The sequence below is a fragment of the Panthera leo genome, chromosome A1 (genome assembly GCF_018350215.1).
Source record: "Panthera leo isolate Ple1 chromosome A1, P.leo_Ple1_pat1.1, whole genome shotgun sequence".
NCBI lineage: Eukaryota > Metazoa > Chordata > Mammalia > Carnivora > Felidae > Panthera > Panthera leo.
Window position 1 is genome coordinate 31,333,702 of NC_056679.1, and position 24,873 is coordinate 31,358,574.

At 36.5% G+C, this 24,873-nt stretch overlaps 1 long non-coding RNA gene across 2 annotated transcripts in view; it reads left to right on the plus strand.

Moving 5' to 3' along the window:
• The window catches only part of LOC122213196, a 46,090-nt gene extending 42,534 nt beyond the window's left edge, over positions 1-3,556 (plus strand). For both annotated transcript variants that reach the window (XR_006199450.1, XR_006199451.1), the window contains exon 4: positions 1,920-3,556. This is a non-coding gene — a long non-coding RNA (uncharacterized LOC122213196). The remainder of the gene's footprint in view (positions 1-1,919) is intronic.
• The last annotated feature ends 21,317 nt before the right edge of the window (positions 3,557-24,873 follow it).

Below are 24,873 nucleotides of genomic sequence, written 5' to 3' on the forward strand. Positions count from 1 at the left end.
ATACATTCCTTTATAAACTGGAACATTCATAAGGGTTAGTGACCGTGTCAGTTTTGTACAATACTGTATCCCTAATTCTACCCAGTTCCTTAACCCAAGTAGTTTGGGCCTCAATAAATATGAAAAGAAGGAAGGAAGGATCGAAGGAAGGAAAGGATCAAAGAATGGAGGAAAGAAGGAAGGAAGAGTCTACAATGCCTACCAACTATTGTTGGCATGACCAATGTAGATGGATAATTAATTGTGTGGAAGGTTTTATTAGAAGTTTTCTGGTAATAATGGCATTATTTAGAGGATGGATATTTATGTAAAACTTTAGAGTATAAAGAACATAAATATGTAAAGGTTTCAATTTAATGGAGTTTACAAAGTAATTTTATGTTAAAAATATGAAAAATAATTGAGAATTCCTCACACAGGTACGAAATTGAAACTTTTCAATTATACATAATGTACTTCAAAGTTTTTTTTTTTTTAAACATGTTATTGACAGTAGACTGGTTTTAACTACTTAACACATTAAATATGTTTCACACATTTTCCATTGAGTATACCTATTTTTTTTTTACATAAAGTTTCCTAAGAAGACTTTCATTAAAATTTTACACTTCGGTAACTGGAACATTAATAACAGCTGAAGATATCTTTTCATTATCCATTTTGGTTTCATAAAATTAGTAAGAATGTTATATTTGAATAATACTCAGTTTGGTAGATGCTAATGAAATAAGAATTCAACCTGTCTATGACTTCATTTTTCATTATTATGATTAAGTAATGTGTTAAAAATAAATGTTACTCAAATTCATTATATAAGGTGATTTCCCTTTAGATTTAAAACCTGCAAAATTAGAAAGATGGAACAAATTTAGTTAAGGATTAATAGGATTTTTGTTGGCCAACAAAATGGATGGTACATTCGTTCAGTCTTCCAATTGTTCAATAAATGTATATAAAATACATCTCTTTATATATTTATATATAGATATAGTCTGTGACATGTCATAGACTGGGTTATTTAGCACTAATTGAGACATAATGTCTGCGGTCACATAGCTTACAGTTTCATGAAAGAGACATGAAAGACTGCCATAAGCAAGACAAAGGGCCGAAAACGTGAGATAACTCCGTCTTAATATCCTTGGGAGTCTAAGTTACCTGTTAGAACCTAGAAAACCTTCAATGTCCTGGGATGATTTGTTTGTTTGGGGGGAGCATGCAATTGCTGAGTAAAAGAACCTTCATAGAAAAAGGAGATAAATAGAAAAAGTTGATAAACAAATCTTAGTTCAAGGTGAGGGTAAATAAAAGACTTGAGAAAAATGTAAACACTATATTCACATTTAAATACAGAAAGCAAAAGTCATATTTCTAAGCTAAATTCTCTTAAATGAAAATCTTCTTAAGTGAAGTAGAAATCAGAAAGTAGACACTAGGGCTGAGATTCTCAGTAATCCAGAATATTTGTAACATTCCATTTAAAAATAAATGTGTCATTCCCTGAATACTGCTTCATGGTGATCAGAATTTATACTAGCAGGACTTAGTAGCGGGTTAGCAATAGGTTTTCTTTAGAGCCAGCAAGAAAAATTAAGCCACTCTTGAGAAAAGGATCCTCAAAGAATATAGAAAGTAATGGTTGCTTTAAAAGGGAGTAAAAGGCAGCTTTGGCAAAGGAATAAGAAAGTATGTGTTCCCACCTTGGGGCTGAGAAGTCGCCCTTGGGTCTACTGGTATATAAATCCACAAGATTAGGAAATGCAAAGACAAATAGCTCCCTGAAGGCTATAAGGTTATAGAGAGTTGAAGGCTACAGCCAAGCTAAGAACTATTGATGAATGATTAGCAAGCCTCTTGCAAAAGATACACTAATTGACAGATAAGGAGAGAAATGGTTAATTTTTTTTTTTTTTTGACAGAATGGCATCTGATGAGCCAGTGAGCACAAAAACAAGATAAAGGTCAATAAAATTGCAGTGCAATCCACCAATCATACAAATGTCAGATTTGGAAGACCAATGTTGTAACTTTAAATTAAGTGCCAAAGAAAACTCTGAAATCAGCATACTTGAGTGTGATCTGTAAACTGACATAAATGTAATGCATGGATCTTAAATTATTTCAAGAGTTAATATATTTTGAAGATGTGTTATGCATATTATAAGTCATAAAAATAATCTTGAAACCCTGAAAGGTTTTATTTTAAAAAAAGCTAATCAAGTGAAAATTTTAGAAATCCCACAGAAGACCATATACTAAAATTAACTAACATAGCATTTATATGCTATATAATAGCATATATTTTAATTTGATAACACCATTTAGGGTTAAATTCAATGAGTTGAGTTTCAATGAAGGAGGTTGAGTTTTAGGGGGACTTGAAAGATTATGGCTAGAACTGTATTTGGAGATAGACACATGCATACACCTTATTCTGCAGTACTACATCAACATGACTTTTAGCTAAAAACAAGATACTCCACAAAAAGAAAATATTGCTTCCTCTTAAATAGTCAAAAAAGAAATCACACACACAAAAAACAGCCCAAATCAACTGCCAAGATCTTATACTTAGAAAATGCAAAAACCACTTTCCTTTTGTTAGAAAAAAAAGTCACTCTAACACATGTTCCCTTTAGAAGAGTCTCTTTGTTATGTGATTCTTACTGTCAACCTGTTGAAAAAATGAAATAGTGTATTTTCTGTTCTCCGATTGCATCATTCATTGGTTTGGGATTTTTTCAAGATGTGGAAGATAGTAGGGCATCATTTAAGTAATCACCTTTCTCAGACATGTTTATTGATGTCCTTTGATTTGTATTAATAGCATCCAAATTGAAACTTTATTCATCATGAAACAAACATCAACACAAACCTTTGCTACAGACCTGGTGTCTGATGTCCCTGAGTGGACCCAAATGCCTCCAACCTTTGTACTCAGCACACTGTATCTGCTCATTCCCTAAAGCAAAGGGGTTCTCTTGACCTCTAATTTATACCCCACAGCCAACATGTATGGGGTCTTTACACCTGTGTTTGCCTTTTCAAGCTCTCTCACTTGAGAGCACAAAATTTTCCAAAGAGCTTCAAGAACTGGTTGGGTATTACTTCTACCAAAGCACATTTTCTAAAACTTTTCAACAGGTGACTACCTTTGCTATATTTAAGACTTGTATACTTTTATATATCTTTCACCAAGTGATACCTTTGGATGCTCTGATCTGGAAGACCATTCCCAAAAGAAACCAGTCAATCCCACAACTAGGTTGATTTATCTCAGATTCAGCCTTAATCTTCCTCAGATTATTCTATTTCCATACTATTTTGCCTCACAGGCAAGGACACACAGGACACAATAATATGTGTCTAGGATTCAAAAACACTTGGGCCACGTTTGCATATTGAGTCTTTGTCTTGTAGTATTGTCTAATTTGTCTGTTTACAAATATGTTATGTCTCTACCATGGGCTTCTCTAGGGTAGAGATATCTTTATCCCTTAGTATCCACATGATGTAAGAGACAATGCAGTGAGTATTTAATAAACTATTAAAAAGATGAATGTCTGAAGTTGCACAGTAATGAAAATAACTTGGAAGAAATAAAATTAACTCTTTGTTATAAAAGTATTTAGGTAACTAGACCTATTATATCTTCGAGTAATTACTGGTTTTTGAAGGGAAATACATGTATCAAAGAGTTGTCCTTTTTCTTTCAGAGAATAGTTGTTTTTTCTTTTTATTAAATCATTAATACATGTTTGTTTCGTTTCATAACTCAGAGGAAAAAACTATCAGAATTTTATTTCTATATATTCAGTCATTCTCTTTGCATGTTATATACATATATATATATTCTGCATATTCTAATTTGTAATCTGATTTTTAACATAAAAATAAAATCTGTGTTTTTCCCTGTGTCAGTATTTCCACAATGTAATTTGTAACCTTTGCTTTCAAGTATTCTATATTTTATTTCACCAATAATTAACTAATCCCATATTCATGTATTTTTAGATTTCTTAATCCTTCCACTTTTGTGAATAGTGCATTGATGAATGCCGCATAACACAAGCTTTGTCCAGAGCCTTATTCTCTTATGATAAATAGCTCTAAATGTATTGGTGGGTAAATCATAGGCATTTAAAAAAACCTTAACACATATTACTAAATATATAAATATGCTATCAATTTTAAAATCTGTAACAGTAGTTTTTATATCTTGCTTTCTGTCTTTCCCTCATCTACTTGTGCTGAGATATGTACATTTAAATTGACCAATTCTTCAGATTATTGCCCACTATGATCAGTCATCAATTATAATTTGCTTTGTTTTAATTATTCTTCTTTCCCCTCTATCCAGACTCCCCTGTCATATATCCCTCCCTTACACAGATATGGTTTTGAATGTGTTTGATGTATGTCCTTAGATATACGCACCTCTAAAATATATCATGTTCCTTTGTCTTTGTATGTATTTTTGATTTACAGAAATGAGGTCTTGCTATGAAGCTCATTATTTTTTTAATCCAGTACTCTCAACAATATGTTCTATGAGATCTACTGGTACGTCTGAGAGTACCTTTAAATTCATGCTTTTAACACTGCATCCTTTACATTTGATTCTCTAGTTCCCTTAATGATAGGAGGCTAGGTTGTCTCCAACCCCTTTGACCGGAAAGAGTGATGCAATAACTGTGCAAATACACTTTTTACAGACCAGTACAAATATGTTTTTAGGACAGATACCCATAATAGGGTAGTCATAGGTTTTAGTTAACTTGAATAGGTATAGTCATAGGTATAGTTAACTTGAATAATTACACAGTTCCTTCTAGATAGATGATTGTCTAAGTATGCCTCACTCATTTATTTTATTTTATTTTTTTATTTTAGAGAGAGAGTGCACAAGTTGGGGAAAGGGGGAAAAAGAGCAAAAGAAAGAATCTTAAGCAGGCTCCACAGTCAGCACAGAGCCCAACATGGTTCTATCCTATGACCCTGGGATCAAGAGTGAGCTAAAATCAGGAGTGAGATGCTTAACTGACTGAGCCACCCAGGCGCCCCACTATGCTTCACTCCTCACTGCAAGATAGTCATAGTTCTTTTTCCCCCATCCTTATCAAAACTTGTTATCTGACCTTCCCTTCCTTGCCAAGTCTGTGTCCATAAAGTGGTATCCTATTGCCTTCTTATTTGCATTACTTTAATTATTAGTGGGGATGAGCACTTCTTTATAAATGTGTTAGTAATCTGATCTTCAGTGTCTGCTGACTCTTACAGCCTGACGGCAGAGCATCTTGCATGGCAGCCTGGTCCTGTTACACAGCCTTGTCTTGTACTGGGTCCCAATCAAAACGAGCAGACTTTCAGGCCACTTGCTAACTGGCTCAGAATATAACACCCAAATGAGGAATATGTTTCCTCCAATATTCAAAGAGGCCTACTAGCCACTGCCTCTTTTTTTTCTTATAGAAGGGGAACAGATGCAGCAACTTATGCTTCACCTTAGAAGAGATCTCACAATGCCCCACACCGCAGGCCTCCGGGAAATTTTACGAAGGTGAGAGTCCCCTGAATTTTTGTGGAATTTATTTCTCACCTTTTAACATGCAAATGTTATAAGTATAAGTCTAGAGTAGTTGCTGCTTCTTGCTCATTATGCCTAATCAGCATAGTATCATCAATACAACAGACTGGTATAATATCTTGGGAACGGGAAAAACAATCAGACTCCCTACAGACTAAATTATTACACAGGCCTGGAGATACCCTTGAGGGAGGACAATGGCGGTATATTGCTGGCCTTGCTACCAAAGAGCAAACTGCTTCTTGTGCTCTTCAGCACCATACATCAAGGAAAACACATTCGCCAGATCAATGGCTTCATACCAGGTACCAGGGGATGTGTTAATTTGCTGAAGCAATGAAGTCACATCTGGAATAGCAGCTGCAATTGGAGTCACCATTTGGTTAATTTTATAAAACTCCACTGTCATTCTACAGGATCCATCTGTTTTCTGCACAGGACAAATAAAGTAATTGGAATAGGGATATGGTGGGTATCAGCACCTCTTCATCTTTCAAGTCCTCAATGGTGGCATTAACTTCTGAAACACTTCCATAAATGTGATATAGCTTTGGTTTACTATTTATCCCCCCAAAAAAGCAGTTCTAGTGGTTCCCACATGGCGCTACCACAGCAGTCCTCACTTTGCAGGTAAAGGGGCCAATGTGTGGATTCTGGCAGTTGTTAAGTAAGTTCATTCCAATTATACATTCTGGAACTTGAGAAATAACCATAGGATGGGCTTGAGGATCCAGTGGACCCAGCGTAAGAGGAAACTGAGTTAAAACTCCATTCATCACTTGATCTCCATAAACTTTACTCTGAATAATCAACCACAATGACATGGATCTCCTGGAATTAGTATCACTTCAGAGCCCATGTCCAGTAATTCTCAGAAAAATCTGGATATCCTTTTCCCCAGTTTGTAGTAAACCTACGAGAAGGCTGGGAGAAAGATGAAGGGTATCCATTTTGAGCAGGGTAGCTGGATTCTTTCTCAAAGGAAGCTGGCCTTCTCTTCATTTAAGTAGTTCTGGGTCTATAAACTGGTTCACATCTGGGTATTGTTTGAGGGAACATCGTTCTCTATTTCAGTGATTCAGTTTACTCAGTTTAGACTTTTTCCATTACATTTTGTTAAGCAAGAATTTTATAGACTCCTTATCTCTCAATTATTCTGGTTACTGCTTTGACTTCACTGTCCATTCTGGTAACCAGACCCACCTTGTCTCTGGTGATTGAGTTCTGCCCCTGGTCCCCTGCCACCCTGGCGTCAGTCATCCCCATTTCATATAAGGATCACTGTTCACTGGCAGTCAGATCCCACTGTAATTTCTGGCCTACAGAAAAGAGATAGCAAAAAGCTCTTCAAAGGTGCTGGGGCTCACTTCACAAATTATTTCTCAAAGTAACATGAAAGACATCAAGGTGTCAGTAGGGCCACACTCCTTCTGGTGGCTTTAGGGGATCATCCATTCCTTCCTCTTATAGCTTTCCTTGGCTCATGGCCACATCTCTCTTCAATCCATGTTTATATCACTTTCTCTTCTATGCATCTGTGTAAAATATCTCCCTCTGCCTCTCTCTCACTTGTAAGCTCCTATGCCAGTCAGTTTCACCATTTTGCTTAAAGCATGGCATTGTCGTTTTGCCTTAGTATTTGGTAAGAAATGTTATCCATCTGTATTGTCTTTTCTTCTCATAAATAATATCTCATTTTCTGTTATATTCTTAATTGACTGTTGATGGTATAGAAAAACACAGATGGCTTTGTAAGTTAGTCTTGCATATAGACTATTTGCTAAATTTTCTCATAGTTCTATAAATGTCTCTTGATCTAGTTGAATTTTCCATGTAGATAATCATATCATCTGCAAATAACAGCACTTTGACTTTTTATACCAATCCTTATAACTATTATATCTTATTAAAAAGATAATTTTGCTGACTATAAGTTTTAATCCTATGTTTATTAGTAATGGCAATAGTAAGAATTCTTACCTTGTTTCAGATGTCATGGGAAATATTTCTAGCAGGTTTCCATTAAGAATCATGTTAGAAAAGGGGCTCCTGGGTGGCTTAGTCAGTTAAACATCTGACCTCGGCTCAGGTCATGGTCTCACAGTCCGTGAGTTTGAGTCCTACATCCTGCTCTGTGCTGACAGCTCAGAGCCTGGAGCCTGCTTCAGATTCTGTGTCTCCCTGTCTCTCTGTCCCTCCCCACCTCATGCTCTGTCTCTCTCGCTCTCAAAAATAAATAAACATAAACAAATTTTTTTTTAAATCATGTAGACAAACACATAGAAGCAGAGAGTATGATGGTAGTTAGTAAGGGCTGGACAGAGGGGAAAATGAAATGTAGATCAAAAGATACAATGTTTCAGTTTTACAAGATAAATAAATTCTGGAGATCTGTACAAAATAGGGCCTACGGTTAATAATACTATATTACACATATTTAAAAATTTGTAAAAGAAGTAGATCTTATGTTAAATGCTCTTCCCACAAAAGGAAAAGAAAAAAATCACGTTTGTTATTAATTTTTAATTTACACACTAGTTCAAGTTAAAAAAGTTTCTCTGTTCCTTTTTTTTTTTGGTTTCAAGCATATTAATCACATTATTATATTTGTATATAGATTTTCTTTTTATTATGTGATTGGCATATTTCTTTGTGAGAGGTGAATTTAAAACTATAATGGTTTGTTCTTTTTCCCTCTCCAACTTTTTAGTTGTGTATTTATAAAATTGGGGGCTATATATTAACAATTTAAAGTTGTTGTAACTTCTTTTTTTTTAATTTGTTTTAACATTTATTCATTTGTGAGAGACAGAGAGAGAGCAAGAGTGCAGGAGAGGCAGAGACGGAGAGGGAAACAGAATCTGAAGCAGGCTCCAGGCTCTGAGCTGTCAGCACAGAGCCCGATGCAGGGCTCAAACTCACGAACCGAATCATGAGATCATGACCTGGGCTGAAGTCGGTCGCTCAACCAACTGAGCCACCCAGGCGCCCCATAAAGTTGTAATTTCTGAATCCATTTTCTATTTACATGTATTTAAAGTATTACTACTTGTGATACTTTTAATTTAAATAATGTATCATTTGATATTAAAATTTCTATATTGAGTTATTTGGGGGCTTATATTTACCTGTTGTGTCTATAACAATTTAGTTTCAGAATTTCGTATCCTTTTTGGTTCAGTGAATTGTTTACAGACAACATATTGCTCGATTTTCTTCCCCTATGTAATATCTCTTCTGATTGATGGGGTCATTCCATGTAGTGGGCTGATTGATGGCCCACAAAAAGAGATTTTTTAGATTCATACCTAGGACTTGTGAATATTATTGTACATGGCAAAGATGTGATTAAGTTAAGGCTATTAAAAAGAGGTGCTTATCCTGGATTATCCAAGCAGGCCATGAATGAAATTTATAAATTATTAAATTGTTTTGTGTCTGTTTACTCATATCCCTAATAGGAAAATTAGTGCCTAACTAGTCTTCCTCACAGCTTCTTGGTTGTGACAGTTAAGTGGTTAACTGGCCCCAAGCCATTTGTCTGCACCCCAACATGTCTCCACTTCCTCACCTAACCTTAGCTTAGGATCTTGAAAAACATAGGCTTACATATTAGATATAGAAATACTGATTACAGAAAGAAAAATCTTTAAATCTGAGGATAATTTATATGACAATTCAGTCATGAAATACAAGAAAAAACTGGGGTAAATATGGAATGCATATATAAATACAATATGGTAAAATAGATATAGTAAAAGTAGTCAAAGTATAAAACACAGTATAAACATAGTAATCTAAGCAAAGTAATATGAAATAAATGTACATGATAAATTATCCATTACAATTACTTATGGTATTTCATAGAAGAAAAAGATTTGTTATAAACGCAAAAAGTAGCCGTAAACCTCATTAACCAACATAGAATATGGCAACTTTATCAAAAATTATTAATAATATACTCTACATGTAACCACCACCAATTTCAGAAATGCCTTGGAGTAATTGTAGATAACAATTGTAAGTGTATTATTGAATTTTTTTAAAAATAAAATTATGATATGGCACTTGGATGAAGAGTAAAAATTAAAACCTACATGGTTGAGAAGTGATAGAAAATTTTTTATTCTTGTTGGCTTTATTTCTTCTCAGTTATACAGAGCAGTATAATTAAATAATAAAAACTATTAAAAGTACATTTTATGGTGCCATAAAATTTATGCATTTCTTGGAATTTGAAATAATTAAACATATGTAGAGTACATGTTTTATCTCTAAGTAGATGAAAGCTTCATGAAAATATAAGAGCTAAATTAATTGAAAACTGTTAAATTTAAATTAAAAATGTTTAATATGTCATAAAGGGATGGGAACATATGCCCACATTTATACAAGTCTGTGGAGTTCAAATCATAGTGAGATCTTTTTTTTTTTTTTTTTTTTTTTTTTCAACGTTTATTTTATTTTTGGGACAGAGAGAGACAGAGCATGAACGGGGAGGGACAGAGAGAGAGGGAGACACAGAATCGGAAACAGGCTCCAGGCTCTGAGCCATCAGCCCAGAGCCTGACGCGGGGCTCGAACTCACGGACCGTGAGATCGTGACCTGGCTGAAGTCGGACGCTTAACCGACTGTGCCACCCAGGCGCCCCCATAGTGAGATCTTAAAATGGCACACTTAAACATAATTTGGTAAGTATTCATAGATTTTTTTTATGTATATAGAAGTTTCAAATTTATAAACATAGGTAAAACTAGCCAGAAAAATTATTACTAGGAATGCATTTGCAGAAAGTACTACTACAAATAAATAAATATACATATAAAGGTTTTATGTTCTTGGCAAATTTCGGTCTAAGCCATATGTAGCTAAAGCCATGTACATATTACTAAACATCCACCATATTCACTACTTTTTGAAACTTGCTAACACTTCTTCATTAAAATGGCTGTGTACTGTTATATTTTTTTTTTGCTTATTAATATAGTCAATATTTAAAATAACCCTGTAAAGTATCATCCACATTTTACAAATGAGGAAACGGTGAGAAAGAATTTAAGTAACAAATCCAAATTCACACAAGTAGAAACGGTTTTAGCCCAGATTCAAACCTTGGTACTTTGGTAATTTGGTCCTAGAATGAACACTTTTCATCATTTTGTGACATGGCTTTTGCAGATTTTTAACAATTAGAGTCAGGTCTCCAGGAAAATGTTGATAGAGACAAAGTTTGCAGTCCACACACTCAGCATTTCTATCAAACTCCTCTGCTCCCATAACTCTAAGTTGCTCTGAGGTTGCTGCCCTTTGTAATTACTCCCAGGGTAATAATTACTAAGAGAAGTATCACAGATTGCTACATTTGTATTTTAATAATCATGCTAGAGGTGTACCAATGGATTCAAAGAAATAGATCTGAAATTGTTAAATTTGAAATAACAGGCAAGTCAATAGTGATGATGGAGTCAGGGGCTGGGCAGGTACATGACCGTAAGCAGGAGATCTTATTAATTTCCCATGAAATGCACCATAGTACTATTTAATTTTTTTACCTATTTATATTATTAGGCTAGCCTTAAAAGTATAATGTTCTTGCATATTTTATGAATCCGGGTTCTTCAGAGAAACAAATCTAATAGTCTAGTCCAAGGATAGGAGAAGGCTGATGTCCCAGTTCAATCAGGCAGGAGGGCAAGGAGGGGGTAAATCCTTCATCCACTTTTTGTCCTCTTCAGGCCATCATTGGATTAGATGATGCCCACTATTTGGGGGAGGATAATTTACTGAGTCTACCAATCATAATCATAAATCATCACCAATCATAATAGAAATACCCTCACAGACACATCCAGAAATAATGTTTAATTTGGACACACTGTGGCCTAGTCACATAGACAAATAAAATTAACTCTCATAAGTCCACCCCCTTGTCAACCTGGAACTCATATGAATCCCCTTAAACCATACTTTTTTCCAAATAAATAAAATAACAAGGTTATAATTCTGCCTACCACATTCCAACTATCCAGTGTTAACCAACAGTGAAATAACCCCTTCCCTAGAAGAGGAGGTAAATCCTTGAGTGATGTTTACTGAATTTGATATTCCTTAAGTTAAATCATGCAATGTAAAATTAACAGCAATTAATTGCAATGATAGAAAGTTAAGGGGCACCTGGGTGGCTCAGTCGGTTGGGCGTCCGACTTCAGCTCAGGTCACGATCTCACAGTCATGAGTTCCAGCCCCGTGTCAGGCTCTGTGCTGACAGCTCAGAGCCTGGAGCCTGCATCAGATTCTGTGTCTCCCTCTCTCTCTGCCCCTCCCCTGCTCATGCTCTCTCTCTCTGTCTCAAAAATAAATAAAAAACATTAAAAAAAATTTTTAAAAAAGTCAGTACATCTCATGTATCCCATGTCACATAATAAAAAACTAAGAGAGAAGGAAAACACTAATCTTTAGTGGTCACGTGCTCAGAGCTGGTGTTGACAACTACCTTCTTCCACTACACACTCTGTATTCCCTTTGACTTCAACAAGCACCTCAGCAAGTCTTGGTTCTTCACCCGGTATGGTGACCCAAACTTTCATTCCTGAAGAATCTGAGCCATTTAGAAGTATTGCCTTGGATTGAGTTGCTATAACTTTCCAATGAGCTTAATTGCAGGGCGTGGTAATACTAAGAGATGCCCTAAGGAATCTCTTGTATTCCAAATATTCTCTTCCCTACCTCCGCTGGGGAGTAGTAGTACAATTTTTCTTGGTAGTCAGAATCAGTCACCCCAGTGAGCACTGCAACTTCCTTCTTTGCCTGTTGATTCAGAGGCGTGAGAAACTCAAACTGGCTGTGTGGCAGTCTTAACTTTTAGTTGAACAGAATCATTGTGTCTCCTAGTAGAAGAATTCCTCCCTCTGGGACTAAGGATTTGGGGCCAGCAGAACATAAATTCATAGGGAAAGCAATGTTGCTGCTTCAGGATGGGGGAGTGGAACATAGACCAACGAATTCCATGAGCTCTGTGGCAGCACATACTGTGTGGTGAAGGGACTTCTCATGGTAATGTGGTGGCCCATGCTTAAGCATTCAGTCTCTTCTAAGGCCAGTAGAAGGCAAAGGCTGTTCCTCAAAAGGAGAATAGTTTTTTGCTGAGGATGACAGGGCTTTGTTTCAAAATCCTAAAGTCCTATGCTGCAGTGCACTTAAAACAGTTTGCCAAAAGTTTCAAAAACATGACTATCTGCAACTGACTTTTTTTTTCAATATATGAAATTTATTGTCAAATTGGTTTCCATACAACACCCAGTGCTCATCCCAAAAGGTGCCCTCCTCAATACCCATCACCCACCCTCCCCTCCCTCCCACCCCCCATCAACCCTCAGTTTGTTCTCAGTTTTTAAGAGTCTCTTATGCTTTGGCTCTCTCCCACTCTAACCTCTTTTTTTTTTTTTTCCTTCCCCTCCCCCATGGGTTTCTGTTAAGTTTCTCAGGATCCACATAAGAGTGAAACCATATGGTATCTGTCTTTCTCTGTATGGCTTATTTCACTTAGCATCACACTCTACAGTTCCATCCACGTTGCTACAAAGGGCAATAGTTCGTTCTTTCTCATTGCCATGTAGTACTCCATTGTGTACATAAACCACAATTTCTTTATCCATTCAAAAGTTGATGGACATTTAGGCTCTTTTAAAGCACCATGAGTGTGTTGGATCTTATGGGCTAAGCTACAGAAAATCTTGTTTTGTTGCAGTGCCTTCTCTTTGTGGGCCCCCTTCAAATCTAGCAGATGTTCAGGTCCTTAGTAAATGGGCCAGGGTAACACACCCAAATGAGGAATATGTTGCCTCCAAAATGTAGAGATCCTATTTGGTTATAGGAGGGACCAGGTCCAACAACTTATCCTTCATTTTAGAAGATATATGTCAATATGACCCATACCACAGGGCTCCTGAGGTGAAAGTTCTCTGAACTTTTGTTGGATTTACTTCTCACCCTTTGATATGCAAATATATCACTACAAAGTCTAGCATAGTTACTACTTCTCTCTCACTAAGCCCAGTCAGCAAGGTAATGGACCAGGGTGACATCCTGTGGAAGAGCAAGGTGATGAGAATCCTTGCCGACTAAAGTATGACAAAGGGCTAGTGATTTGATCTAACCCCAAGGTAAGACAGTGAAGGTATATTGCTGGCCTTGTCAGCTAAAAACAAACTGCTTCTGGCAGACCTTATAGACAGCGTGGAGAAAAAGGCACTTTTCAGATCAATAACTGCATAGTATGTACCAGGGGATGTGGTAATTTGCTTAAGCAATTAAACCACATCTGTATAGAAGCTGCAATTTGAGTCTCCACCTGGTTTAGTTTACAATAATCCAATGCCAATCTCCAAAATCCATCTGTCTTCTACACAAGCCAGTTAGGAGAGTTGAATGAGGAGATGGTGGGAATCACCTCACATGCATCTTTCAACTCCTTGATGGTGGCAGTATTCTCAGCAATGGCCCCAAGACTATCGTATTACTTTTGTGGAGGCTGAGAATTCCTATAATCTTCTGTCTGCAAACTGGAGGTCCAAGAAAGCCAATAGTGTAATTCTCGAACAAAGGCCTGAGGACTATGGCAACCAAGGCTATTAATCCAAGTCCAGGAGCAGAAGATTAATGTCCCAGGCAGGGAGGAAGGAATCATGCCCACCCACACTGGGGAAACATTACTGAGTTCACCTGTTTGAATGTTAATCTCATCCAGAAACACCCTCACGGACACAGTCAGAAATAATCTTTTAATCTGTGCACCTGTGACCCAGTCACACCCACACACAAAAATAACTATCACAATATTTCCATGGCTATATAAATGCATAATTTAATTAGTTTCCCCAGAATTTGAGGGGAAAATATATTTAACATGTCTAAAGTGACTATACACCCTTGAGGTCGAACTATACTGGGACGTTACTTGAAATGGCCAAGTGTCATTTTGCATTTGCCCATAAAATTATATTTCTTAAGATTCTTGTTTAAATTCAGCATTTGAATGTGCTACCCTCACCCTTGAAATGAGCTATACTCTGACTAATGGAGACACAGTAGCTGTCACACAGACAGACTTCTTAAATGAGGCTCATGTACCCTCGAGTTTGAACAGTTCCAGTGTGTACAACCAAAGGCTTGTGACCTTTGCTATTGGGAAGAAAAAAAAAAAAAGATGTCTGTTGACTCTTGGGCTCATTATTTCACACATACAGCCAGTTGGATTAAGTTTCCTAGAATGGAAATACCAGTTTCCAACACAAAGTGATTTTTTTTTCGGTTGCAAAAAGGTGCTATTTCTCTTTCTCTGAGAGCCATTTTTTTACTTCTGTATAATAAACTTGAGAACTACAATGTATCTGCAGAAATAGGAATAGATGATTCAGCTTATCAAATAATATTTTTCTATAACTTCCATATCAGGCAGTAATGAGGGAAATCAGTACCCCCGTAAAAATAATTTTAATTCACTTACTCTAACATAAAAAATATCTCTATAAAAATACTGCGACTCTCTTTTCAAATGTACATATATATATATGTGTGTGTGTGTGTGTGTGTGTGTGTGTGTGTGTGTATTACATTTTATCTTTTTTCTGGTAACTCATTATTTTTAAAATATATATTTTAAAATGTATATTTTCTGTTTCTCTTTGTTTACAAAATGCATATTTTATTGATTCCCAAATGAATATTACAATTTTTTTTCATGTAGGAATCATAGAGCCTACTTCCCCTGTGGATCTCAAAACATTTTCTGAAATATTTGAGGGGAGATGTTTCATCCTAGACTATACTCATGTAGAAGAGAGAACCTGTAAATCACATTTAAGAACTGATGATAAAAAGTCATACACTTGATCGTAGAGATACCCTTAATTTCCTTCTGCATGCAGATTGAAAAAAAAGGCAAAAGTCACATATCAAAAAATAAATCCTAGTGTGTGGTATTATTTCCAAAATAGTGTCTGCTTGAACAGAGGTATCCAGCTTTCTTATTCCAAGATGTATGTTAAAATACCAAAAGTATTTTTCCCAGTAAAGAAGAAAAATCCCATTTCAGCCATAGAAACAGAAGAAAAGTTTGTCTCACACCCAACACCTTTAGACTAGAAATGAAAATGATACCATATTGAAACCAAAAAAACAAAACAACAACAACAAAAAAAACACTGAGAGAGGAACTCACTCTCCTCTCACAGGTCCCAGTGAGAAATCATAGGAAATTAGGGGAGAAAAGAAGAGATTTATGGGCAACTTCAGAAACAGTTCTTTTGGAGGTTTACATTCTGTGTGGTGGCGATGACATTCAGGAACCTGGTAGATTTTTGTCTGGAGCTCCTTCTTGATGCAGTGGCCTTACTTGTATTAACAAAATCAGGAAGGAGCCTGGACGTAGCCAAAAGTGAAGAGGCTAGGACAGAGGACAGCAGAATATTTAACATTTCCTGTCTTTGTCACTTCACCAAGCAGAAATAAAGATTTTTGTGCCATTTGGAAAGCTCATGGCCCTAAACCATTCTACTCAATGTTTAATTTACAACAAATAAACCATTCAGCTTAATGCTTATGTCTACATTTCTCAGAACAATTAGGTAGAAAGTGGCAGGACAGGAGAAATACGCATTCATTGTGTCAATGAGTGAGAATCAGGTCTGAGAAATGTGTTCTTTGTTTAAATATGAGTAAGTAAAAAGACTGGGTGGGGGGGGCACCTGGGTGGCTCAGTCAGTTGAGCGTCCGACTTCAGCTCAGGTCACGATATCATGGACCATGAGTTCGAGCCCCGCGTCGGGCTCTGGGCTGATGGCTCAGAGTCTGGAGCCTGCTTCCGGTTCTGTGTCTCCCTCTCTCTCTGCCCCTCCCCCGTTCATGCTCTGTCTCTCCCTGTCTCAAAAATAAACGTTAAAAAAAAAAAATTAAAAAAAGACTGGGTAAAGGGAAAGTGGAACCAGTGAATCATGAGAGAATAGTGTCAATGAAGCTAAGGAAAATCGTTGAAGAAGAAAATTCTTGCAAAGAGTTGGCAACTGATTCAGATGCTGGGAAGGATTTAGGACTAAAAACATTTGTGCATTTAGGGGATTCAGATCCTCGGTGCATTTATTCAGGGTGATTTTAGAGGTGTGATGGGAGCAAGAGCTAGGGTAGAGAGGATTGCAGGGATAGTAGAAGGTGTGTGGAAGGTTGAAAAATGCCTCCCTCCAATGATGTCCTGAGTTTAGAGATTCCTACCATTTGGAAATGTACTGTTTCGTTAAAAGAGAATAGCTCACAATGTGTACATATCATCATGTCGTACACTTTAAATATCTTAAAATTTTGTTTATCAATTATGCCTCAATAAAGCAGTAGAAAAAGAGGAATAACTGTTGGGTGAGCAGAAATATGTGTATTTATGAATACTCGACTGCATATATGCATATAATTATGTATGAAAATAAATGCATATATAAAAATTGAAATTGTTTTAATGGACCAGTATTTCCTTAAATGTGCTTTAGTAAAAAAAAAAAAAATGTTTTTTTCACCTATGCTTTAGAATAACAACCGACAAAGAATAAAAGTAATCTGTTCAGTTATATATAGTCACAAAAATGAAACTAAAGCTACCAAACCCCTCTTCTACTTACTTCTCATGGTGTAAGGCTCTCAATTAGTGGAAAATCCACCATATGCTTATATCCTTCATTTGAGCTTAACTCCTATTGTGTCAAATTTATAAAATAAATTTAATTTAAAATTTACAGACCATATGTTGAGTTAAACTTGAAATCTCCTAGGACGCCTACAATAAGATAAATATTCAAATTGGTGAAGTAAATTTCCACAGCATAACCCCTACTTCTCCTTATTGCATACCCGACCATTTTTATCCAAGCCGCAGTGCATAAAATAGACATCGTATCATCCTAGGCCTGCCAATCATATTGCTCTAATTGTTGCAGAAAACTTAATGTGAATTTACCTCTGCTAAAATTGCTCCTCCACAAAGAGTTTCTCAAAGTACTTTATCAAGATTCTGTGGTGTAGAACTTCACGATGTAAAATGAAATTCTAAAATAGAGTCACTTCCTGAAGAAGCACAGCTTTCAGCCTCATTGAAGTTATAGTTGAGAGAAGAAAGCAAAAGAAATAATTATCTTGCATGAATGAGCAGATTTCTCTTATTTCTCAAACTGTATTGGCGACCTCGGTTTGCCCACGTTTGGATGGAAATGAGCTGGGTCCTTTCTTGCAGGAAAGAGTTGGGAAAATAATAAACAAACAACTGAGAGGGTAGAGAGGAAGAGAGGTGGACATAAAGAAAAAAAACACATTGTTCAAAAACATCTTAAAACGATCTGATACCTTTATCTGGTGAAAATAATATATTTCCTTGAATATAGAAGCTGTTGCAGTTACTAAGAGAACACACTTAACATTGTTTTTGAAAGGGTCCAGAAAGTATCTGTATAAGGTCTTTCTTTAGCAAATCCAAGCTACAGGCAAACTGGCCTGTCACTTGAGTTTTATGTACTGGAAGTTTCTGGAATATATGGATATTACAGAACCTCTGACAAGTCTCAATATGGTAATCACAGTGCAGATGTCTCAGTCTTTGGAATAGGGCCACGTCCTTCTCAGGAGATGATATTCCATGCTTGAAAAGCAGCTCTGTGCTTACTATGGGGCCTTGACAGAGCATGAACGCCAGACCATGGGCAACTATGTGATGATGGCATCCAAACAGCCCATCGTGATCCTGGTACTATCTGATTTCGTACATTGAAAACAGGGGCGCCTGGGTGGCTCAGCCGGTTGAGCATCCAACTTCTGCTTGGGTCACAATCTCGCTGTCCGTGGGTTCGAGCCCCGTGTCTGGCTCTGTTCTGACAGCTCAGAGCCTGGAGCCTCTTTCGGATTCTGTGTCACCCTCTTTCTCTGCCCCCCCCCCCCACTCATGCTCTGTGTCTCTCTCTCTGTCAATAATAAATAAAAAAGAAACACAAAACACAAAAAACAAGAATGAGAGCACCAACCTTTTATTTATTAATTTATTTTTGCTAAAAAGATAATCAGTGTTTTCCACTGATTATTTGTATATACCCTCATTCTGCCTGTTTTCCCCCTGTTTCTATCATGTAAAAGAGTATACCGACGTCAGCCAGTATTTCAGTTTAGGTTTTGGGTAGGATTGTGATTACACTGACACCAACCAGGTATAATGTAACTAATATAAGACAAAGGAATGTGTATCCTGAGGGGCAAAAGTAAGAACTATGCTTAGGTATTCTTATTTTCCATTCCAGATCCACTCTCCATTGCTCTCCACTACTCTCTTTGCTCCTGGAAGTGTCCTTCTATCTATAGATCCAAATGAGTTCCCTTACCTTTTAACCAGATGGATTCAGAACTCAGCTATAGCTGCACTCTCTGAGTTCAGAGCTGTGGTGGTCACAGATTTGCATGGCTGCTCCTTCTGGAATGTTCCAGCAGGCCAAGTCTTTCCCTTAACCCTGCCTGCATACATGTGAAAGCTCCTTCCTTAAACTCTCCTTAATTACCTTTTGAGGGTACCATCTGTTTTTTGATGGTCTCTAACAGAAGCAGCTGTTTTGATGCAGCTGTAACAAAATGGTTGGTAAAAAAAAAAAAAATGTAAAGGAACTGTTCTTATGAATTACATCAGATAGAAACTGCACATCCCTAAACTTCACAGTATCTCCCAGCCTTGCCCTATTTCTTACACCCTGCTTCTTCTCAAACTCTTTGCCAGCATCTCTCCACACCATATGTAATCAAAGATTCTCATTGCATCCTTGGTCCAGTAGTTCTGAGTTAGAGACATATTAACTTGTAGTTAGGGGAGACTCAGGAATGGAGTGAAGATGTCTATTATGTATATGACAAGGCAATTAAAAAAAAGTATAAAATTCTTAATTTTTCAAGGTCTGAACAGAATAATTGCAAGGCAAAATTGTCGCTGTGCCAAAACAGTAACGTCCAAATGTCATGTGCTATACTTAGAAGTGTTTAGTCTATTAATATCCAGGAACATGAATAGGTGGACTGACTTCTATTACACATACTATAAAATCAACAACAGGAAAGTTCTAGCCTTTAATTATGAAATGTAAGCTTCTAGAGGAGAGTAGGATTGTGAAAGGGTCTTATTTGATGAGAATACATTTTCTTCATGGACTTTTGTTGGCATGCAAATCCACCATAACACCTTGATGGTATTAGAAATGCCTTTATTTACTTTTCAATGTTTATTTGATCCTGACTGCTTAAAAATTCATAAGCACTCAGTCAAGCATATGCAAGAAAAAAAAAAACAAGTTTAGAATAGGTGAATAAACACAGAGCATGTGAACTTTTAGAAAGCTGAAGATGTGTTGAATTTAGATCAAGTCTATTTTTGTAAAAGTTTATAACTATTTGCCAGCTTCTTTAAAAGCAAATACAAGAAAACATGCATTTTCCATATTTATTATTAAACTTCACCTGTACCTTTCAGGTGAATTTATCATTTTTGTTTCTGACGGGTGTTATCTGTAGAGACATGATTTGATTGTGTGCTTTTTAAACTGACAACTGGTGGGCTGAAAGTTAGGGCTTGATGATACAGAAGATCTTGCACCAAAGCTCTGAGTACCAACCTGACTTTTGTTTCTTTATATACTTTCTCTTTTACCATACAATTCCAGTTTTGAAGCATACAGCACTAACACCATTATAGGCATTTCTGCTTTCTTGGAATCTTTTTGTTAGAGTATTTGAGGCAAATTTTTTTTCCATACATCCCATTAAACTCAATTCATGTTTCTGTGTTCGGTTGAAATTGGACCTCAATTGATTCTAAATAACAGTGAAATGGAGAGCTGATCTCCATCCACCATTTTAAACCTAATCTTTTTAATGCTGTCTTTGATCTCCTTTTGATCTTAATTTTTTTTTTAGAGTTACGCATTTGTAAACCATTTTCCTCAGTTGCTTGATTTGACATATTTATAAATCTAAAAAATAAATGTTGCAATAGAGAAATAATTGCCAATAGCTTAACTTTTTTCTCCTTGAAGTTGCCATGTTTTTCTTCCCTCAATCCAAACTCACCCTCTTAGGCTCACACAAGTGCACATATGGGCTCTCTCTGTCTCTCTCTTTCTCTGTCTCTCTCTTTCTCCTTCCCTCCCTTCCTCCTTCCCTCCCTTCCTCCTTCCTGCCCCGCTCTCATTCAATCTTATTCTTACTCCTTCTGTTACTTCAGTAAAATTTCACTTGTATGGGGAACAAAATAAAAATAGTGATTGAGTCTGATGCAAAAATGAGACATGTATTTCAGATACCTGGATTACACTCCCTGCACCATAGTGTTCCAGTTCAAATTACTAAACTGATATTCATGTATAATTCAATACATGTCTAAAATAGGTTGAGTAAGGGGCACCTGCGTGGCTCAGTCAGGTAAGCCTCTGAGTCTTGATTTCGGCTCAGGTCATGATCTTATGGTTTGTGGGATCAAGCCCCACATTGGGTTCCGTGATGAGCATGGAGCCTGCAGCCTGCTTGGGATTCTCCCTCCCTTTTGCTCTGCCCCTCCCCTGCTCATACTTACGTGCTTTCTTGCTGTCTTTAAAAAATAAATAAATAAAATTAAAAAAATAGGGGCGCCTGGGTGGCTCAGTCGGTTGAGCATCCGACTTCAGCTCAGGTCATGATCTCACGGTTCGTGAGTTCGAGCCCCGCGTCAGGCTCTGGGCTGATGGCTCAGAGCCTGGAGCCTGCTTCCGATTCTGTGTCTCCCTCTCTCTCTGCCCCTCCCCCATTCATGCTCTGTCTCTCTCTGTCTCAAAAATAAATAAACATTAAAAATAAAATAAAATAAAATAAAATAAGTTGAATAAAAACTATTTGCAAATTCCTCTTTTCCTCTTACTGCAGTGGTTCTAGTTTGAAGACTAGTCCTATAGAGTTAATTGCGAATTTTACTTAGGACCCATCTTTTTGAGGAATTTTTACCTGTGATTAATTTTTTATGTAAATGTTGGCTCAACATATAGGAGCCCTTCAATAAAATTATATGTTTATATATATAATTATATTCAAACCAATATTAATTATAGCACATAATATATGCATAATAATGTATGTATCTATTATAAATGAATTATGGATTAAGCACATCATCATATCTCTAGTGATCTCACAATGAAAATTCATTTTTATTATTAAATAATTTTAGCCACATACAAGTTAACCAGCAGTGTGGCTTCTAATAATTGACAATTCTCTTAACTTATCAGAGTTTCCTTATTTGTCAACAAGGAACAATGTGTCTGGCCCTGTGAATTTATTTTCTGAATTTAAATACAAAATTTATGTGGCCAATTTTTGCAAAATGTCTGCACAGCTAACCGCAAAATTAAGTGGTGGTGGTGGTGATGGTGGTGATGACGGTGATGGCAGCAGCATTTGTTGTAATTTTTTCTCTTTGTCTTTCCAGAAGTTCCCCAAGGTAATTTAGATCTAAAGAGATGGATGTTTCTTTTGCTGCTATAATAAATGACCACAAACTTACTGGCTTAAAACCATTCGATTTTATTATCTTTAAGCTCTGAATGTTAGAAACCCAAACTGGGTCTTAACTGGACTAAAATCAAGGTGTTGTCAGGATCATGTTCCTTCTGGAGGCTCAAGGGGAGAATCTGTCCCTTTGCCTTTTCCAGACCTTAAAGGTCACATGCATTGCTTTGCTCATTTCCCTATGCTCTATTTTTAGGCCAACGCACCTGTGTACCTGTGTGCCTCTGTGCCTTTTTTCCAGATTCATACTTTCCTCTGATTCTCTCTTTTGCTTTCCTCTTCCACTCTTAAGGGTTCTGATTACATTGAGTACACATGAATAATCCGGAATAATGTCTGATTTCCGGATCTTTTACTTAATCACATCCGCAAAGGCCCTTTGCCATGTGAGGTAATATTTTCATAGGTTTCAGGGATTATGAATGGGTGTTTTTGAGTGATTATTCTGCCTGTTCCAAAACCTCTCCCATCTTTCAAAACTTCAATTGAATCTTACCCTGTCTTTTCTCTCAAAGATGTTTTTATGTTTTGCCTGATAGGTCTATTTTGCTTATATATTCAACAAGTTTATAAATTCTAGATACTTACCTTTTCCAGTTACAAGTGTTTAAATGTATGTTCCTAGTTTAAAACAGATCTTTCAATTATCTTCCCTGACAGGAGATCATGAAGTCATTCTCCTGTATTTTCTTGTATTTTAAACTTTTGCCTTCAGTATTTAAGTTTTTGCTTATCACTCAAACCTTACAAAGACAAGATAAATACTACAAAATATCTCTCTAATCATACTGCCAGAGGAATCTTAGGCTTCAGGCTTGCATACAAATTTATTTTGTGGGAGATAATGAAATGAAGATCCCTGATTGGAAATGAATCTAGAGATTCCACTTTTGTCTTTTCATAGGGGAGCATACAGAACTCCATGCTACAAGTGTGTTCAGTGAGTCAGGTGGTCTGAATGAGTAACAGGTGCAGAGACTCTGTCAAGGTAGCCATCAGCACACAGGTTAGCATGGCATGTGAATAGAGGAGTTCATCCAAGACAAATCCGTAGGGAGGCTGAGAAGGAGCAATCAAGGAAGGGGATAGGAGAAGAACCAGAAGAGCTTCACATTCAGAAAGCTAAGGATATTTGGGGTTTCAATGAGGAGGTTATGGTTTACAATATTAAACACTCCCTGGATAACAAATGAAAATTCAGAATTCATTGCAACAAAAATTCAGTAATCATCTTTCTGAAAGCTTGTTCAGTGGAAGACTAAGACATGAGATAGATATTGCCATGATCTGAACAATAAATGGAAAAAGAGGGAGCAGATATAGGGATTTGGATGTCTTTTTCAAGAATCTTGGCAATGCCAGGGAATAGAGAGGGAAATAAAACTAGAGAAGGCTTGAAGTATAAGAACAAATAGAAAAGACATGAGGATTTCTCAAAAAACACAAGTAGATAAAGAGAGAACTTATGGGGACAAATAGGATAATGTCTAATAACCAATGAAATTCTTGAGGTAGCATTTATGAGATCCAGAGAACAAGTGGAGGAGTTAGCTTCAGTCAAATGAGACATTTACTATCATCACGAGAGAAAGAAGTTATAATTCATCATCACTTTTGCAGATGGGGTGTCAGGAATTTGAAGGAGTTCTTATCTGAGTGTTTTCATATTTCTACGAAGTGGGAGACAAGATTTTCTGCTGAGAATGAGTGGGAAGGTATTAGGGTAGGGCATTTGAGGAGGTAAGAAATGGTTTGATTAGATATTATGGAAAATGGAGAAAAACCTTATCAGAACACAGAATTGGTGAGCAGGGTAAATGGTCCTATTGAGCTCAGAGAACATTAATTTATAGAGGCAATTTTCTGAGGATTTTGTGATTTTCTCCAGTTGAATTCAACTGCCCAGGTATAGGAACAAAGAAATCAGTCTGTTGGATTGCTTCAGCTTTGGTTTGTTAGGTGGGTTCAAAAATGGAAATTGAAAATGGAATTGAAAATATTAACAAAGACGTGGCTGAAGAAATTGATCAAACTTCGTAGGCTTAAAAGGAAGAAAGTAAAGCTGACATAGAAATAAGACCTTATATATGATTGATTGTACATCACAGAAGTGAGTCCAAATTAGCCTGATTAAATAAAAAGATTACTTTTTTTGGACGCACTCACTCACCTTGGTCTACTTTGGGAACATTAGAAGATTAATAAGCACTAAAGTTACATATACACCTTTTCTATCAATGTCTTTGATTTATGTAATCATGTTCTTTCTAATGTCCTTCTGATGAGACAGTATTTTGTCCACATTTAAAAAAAGCAACATGACATATTTTCTAAACTATTAGCTCCTTTTTCATGGAACACTAATCAATGTTATATTGTCCCTAGGTCTTCCTTCTTGAGCAGGCTTCCTGTGTGACATTTTTAATCTGGTGTTTCAAGCTCATGTAACCAAGAATACATATTAAAGGATAATATAATTTTAGAAAATCATTACCCCTTTGATCCACAAAGCCTTATAACTTTAAATCAGATTAATGTCACTTTTGACATTTCTTTGTGAGATCAAATGTATTTTGGTCATTTATTCTGGTTCAGTATATATTCTCGCTCTTCTATAAACCTCGTCCCTTGCTGAATTTTAGTTGATTAAGGTAGTGATTCAGAACTCACTGGAAGACACAGGTAA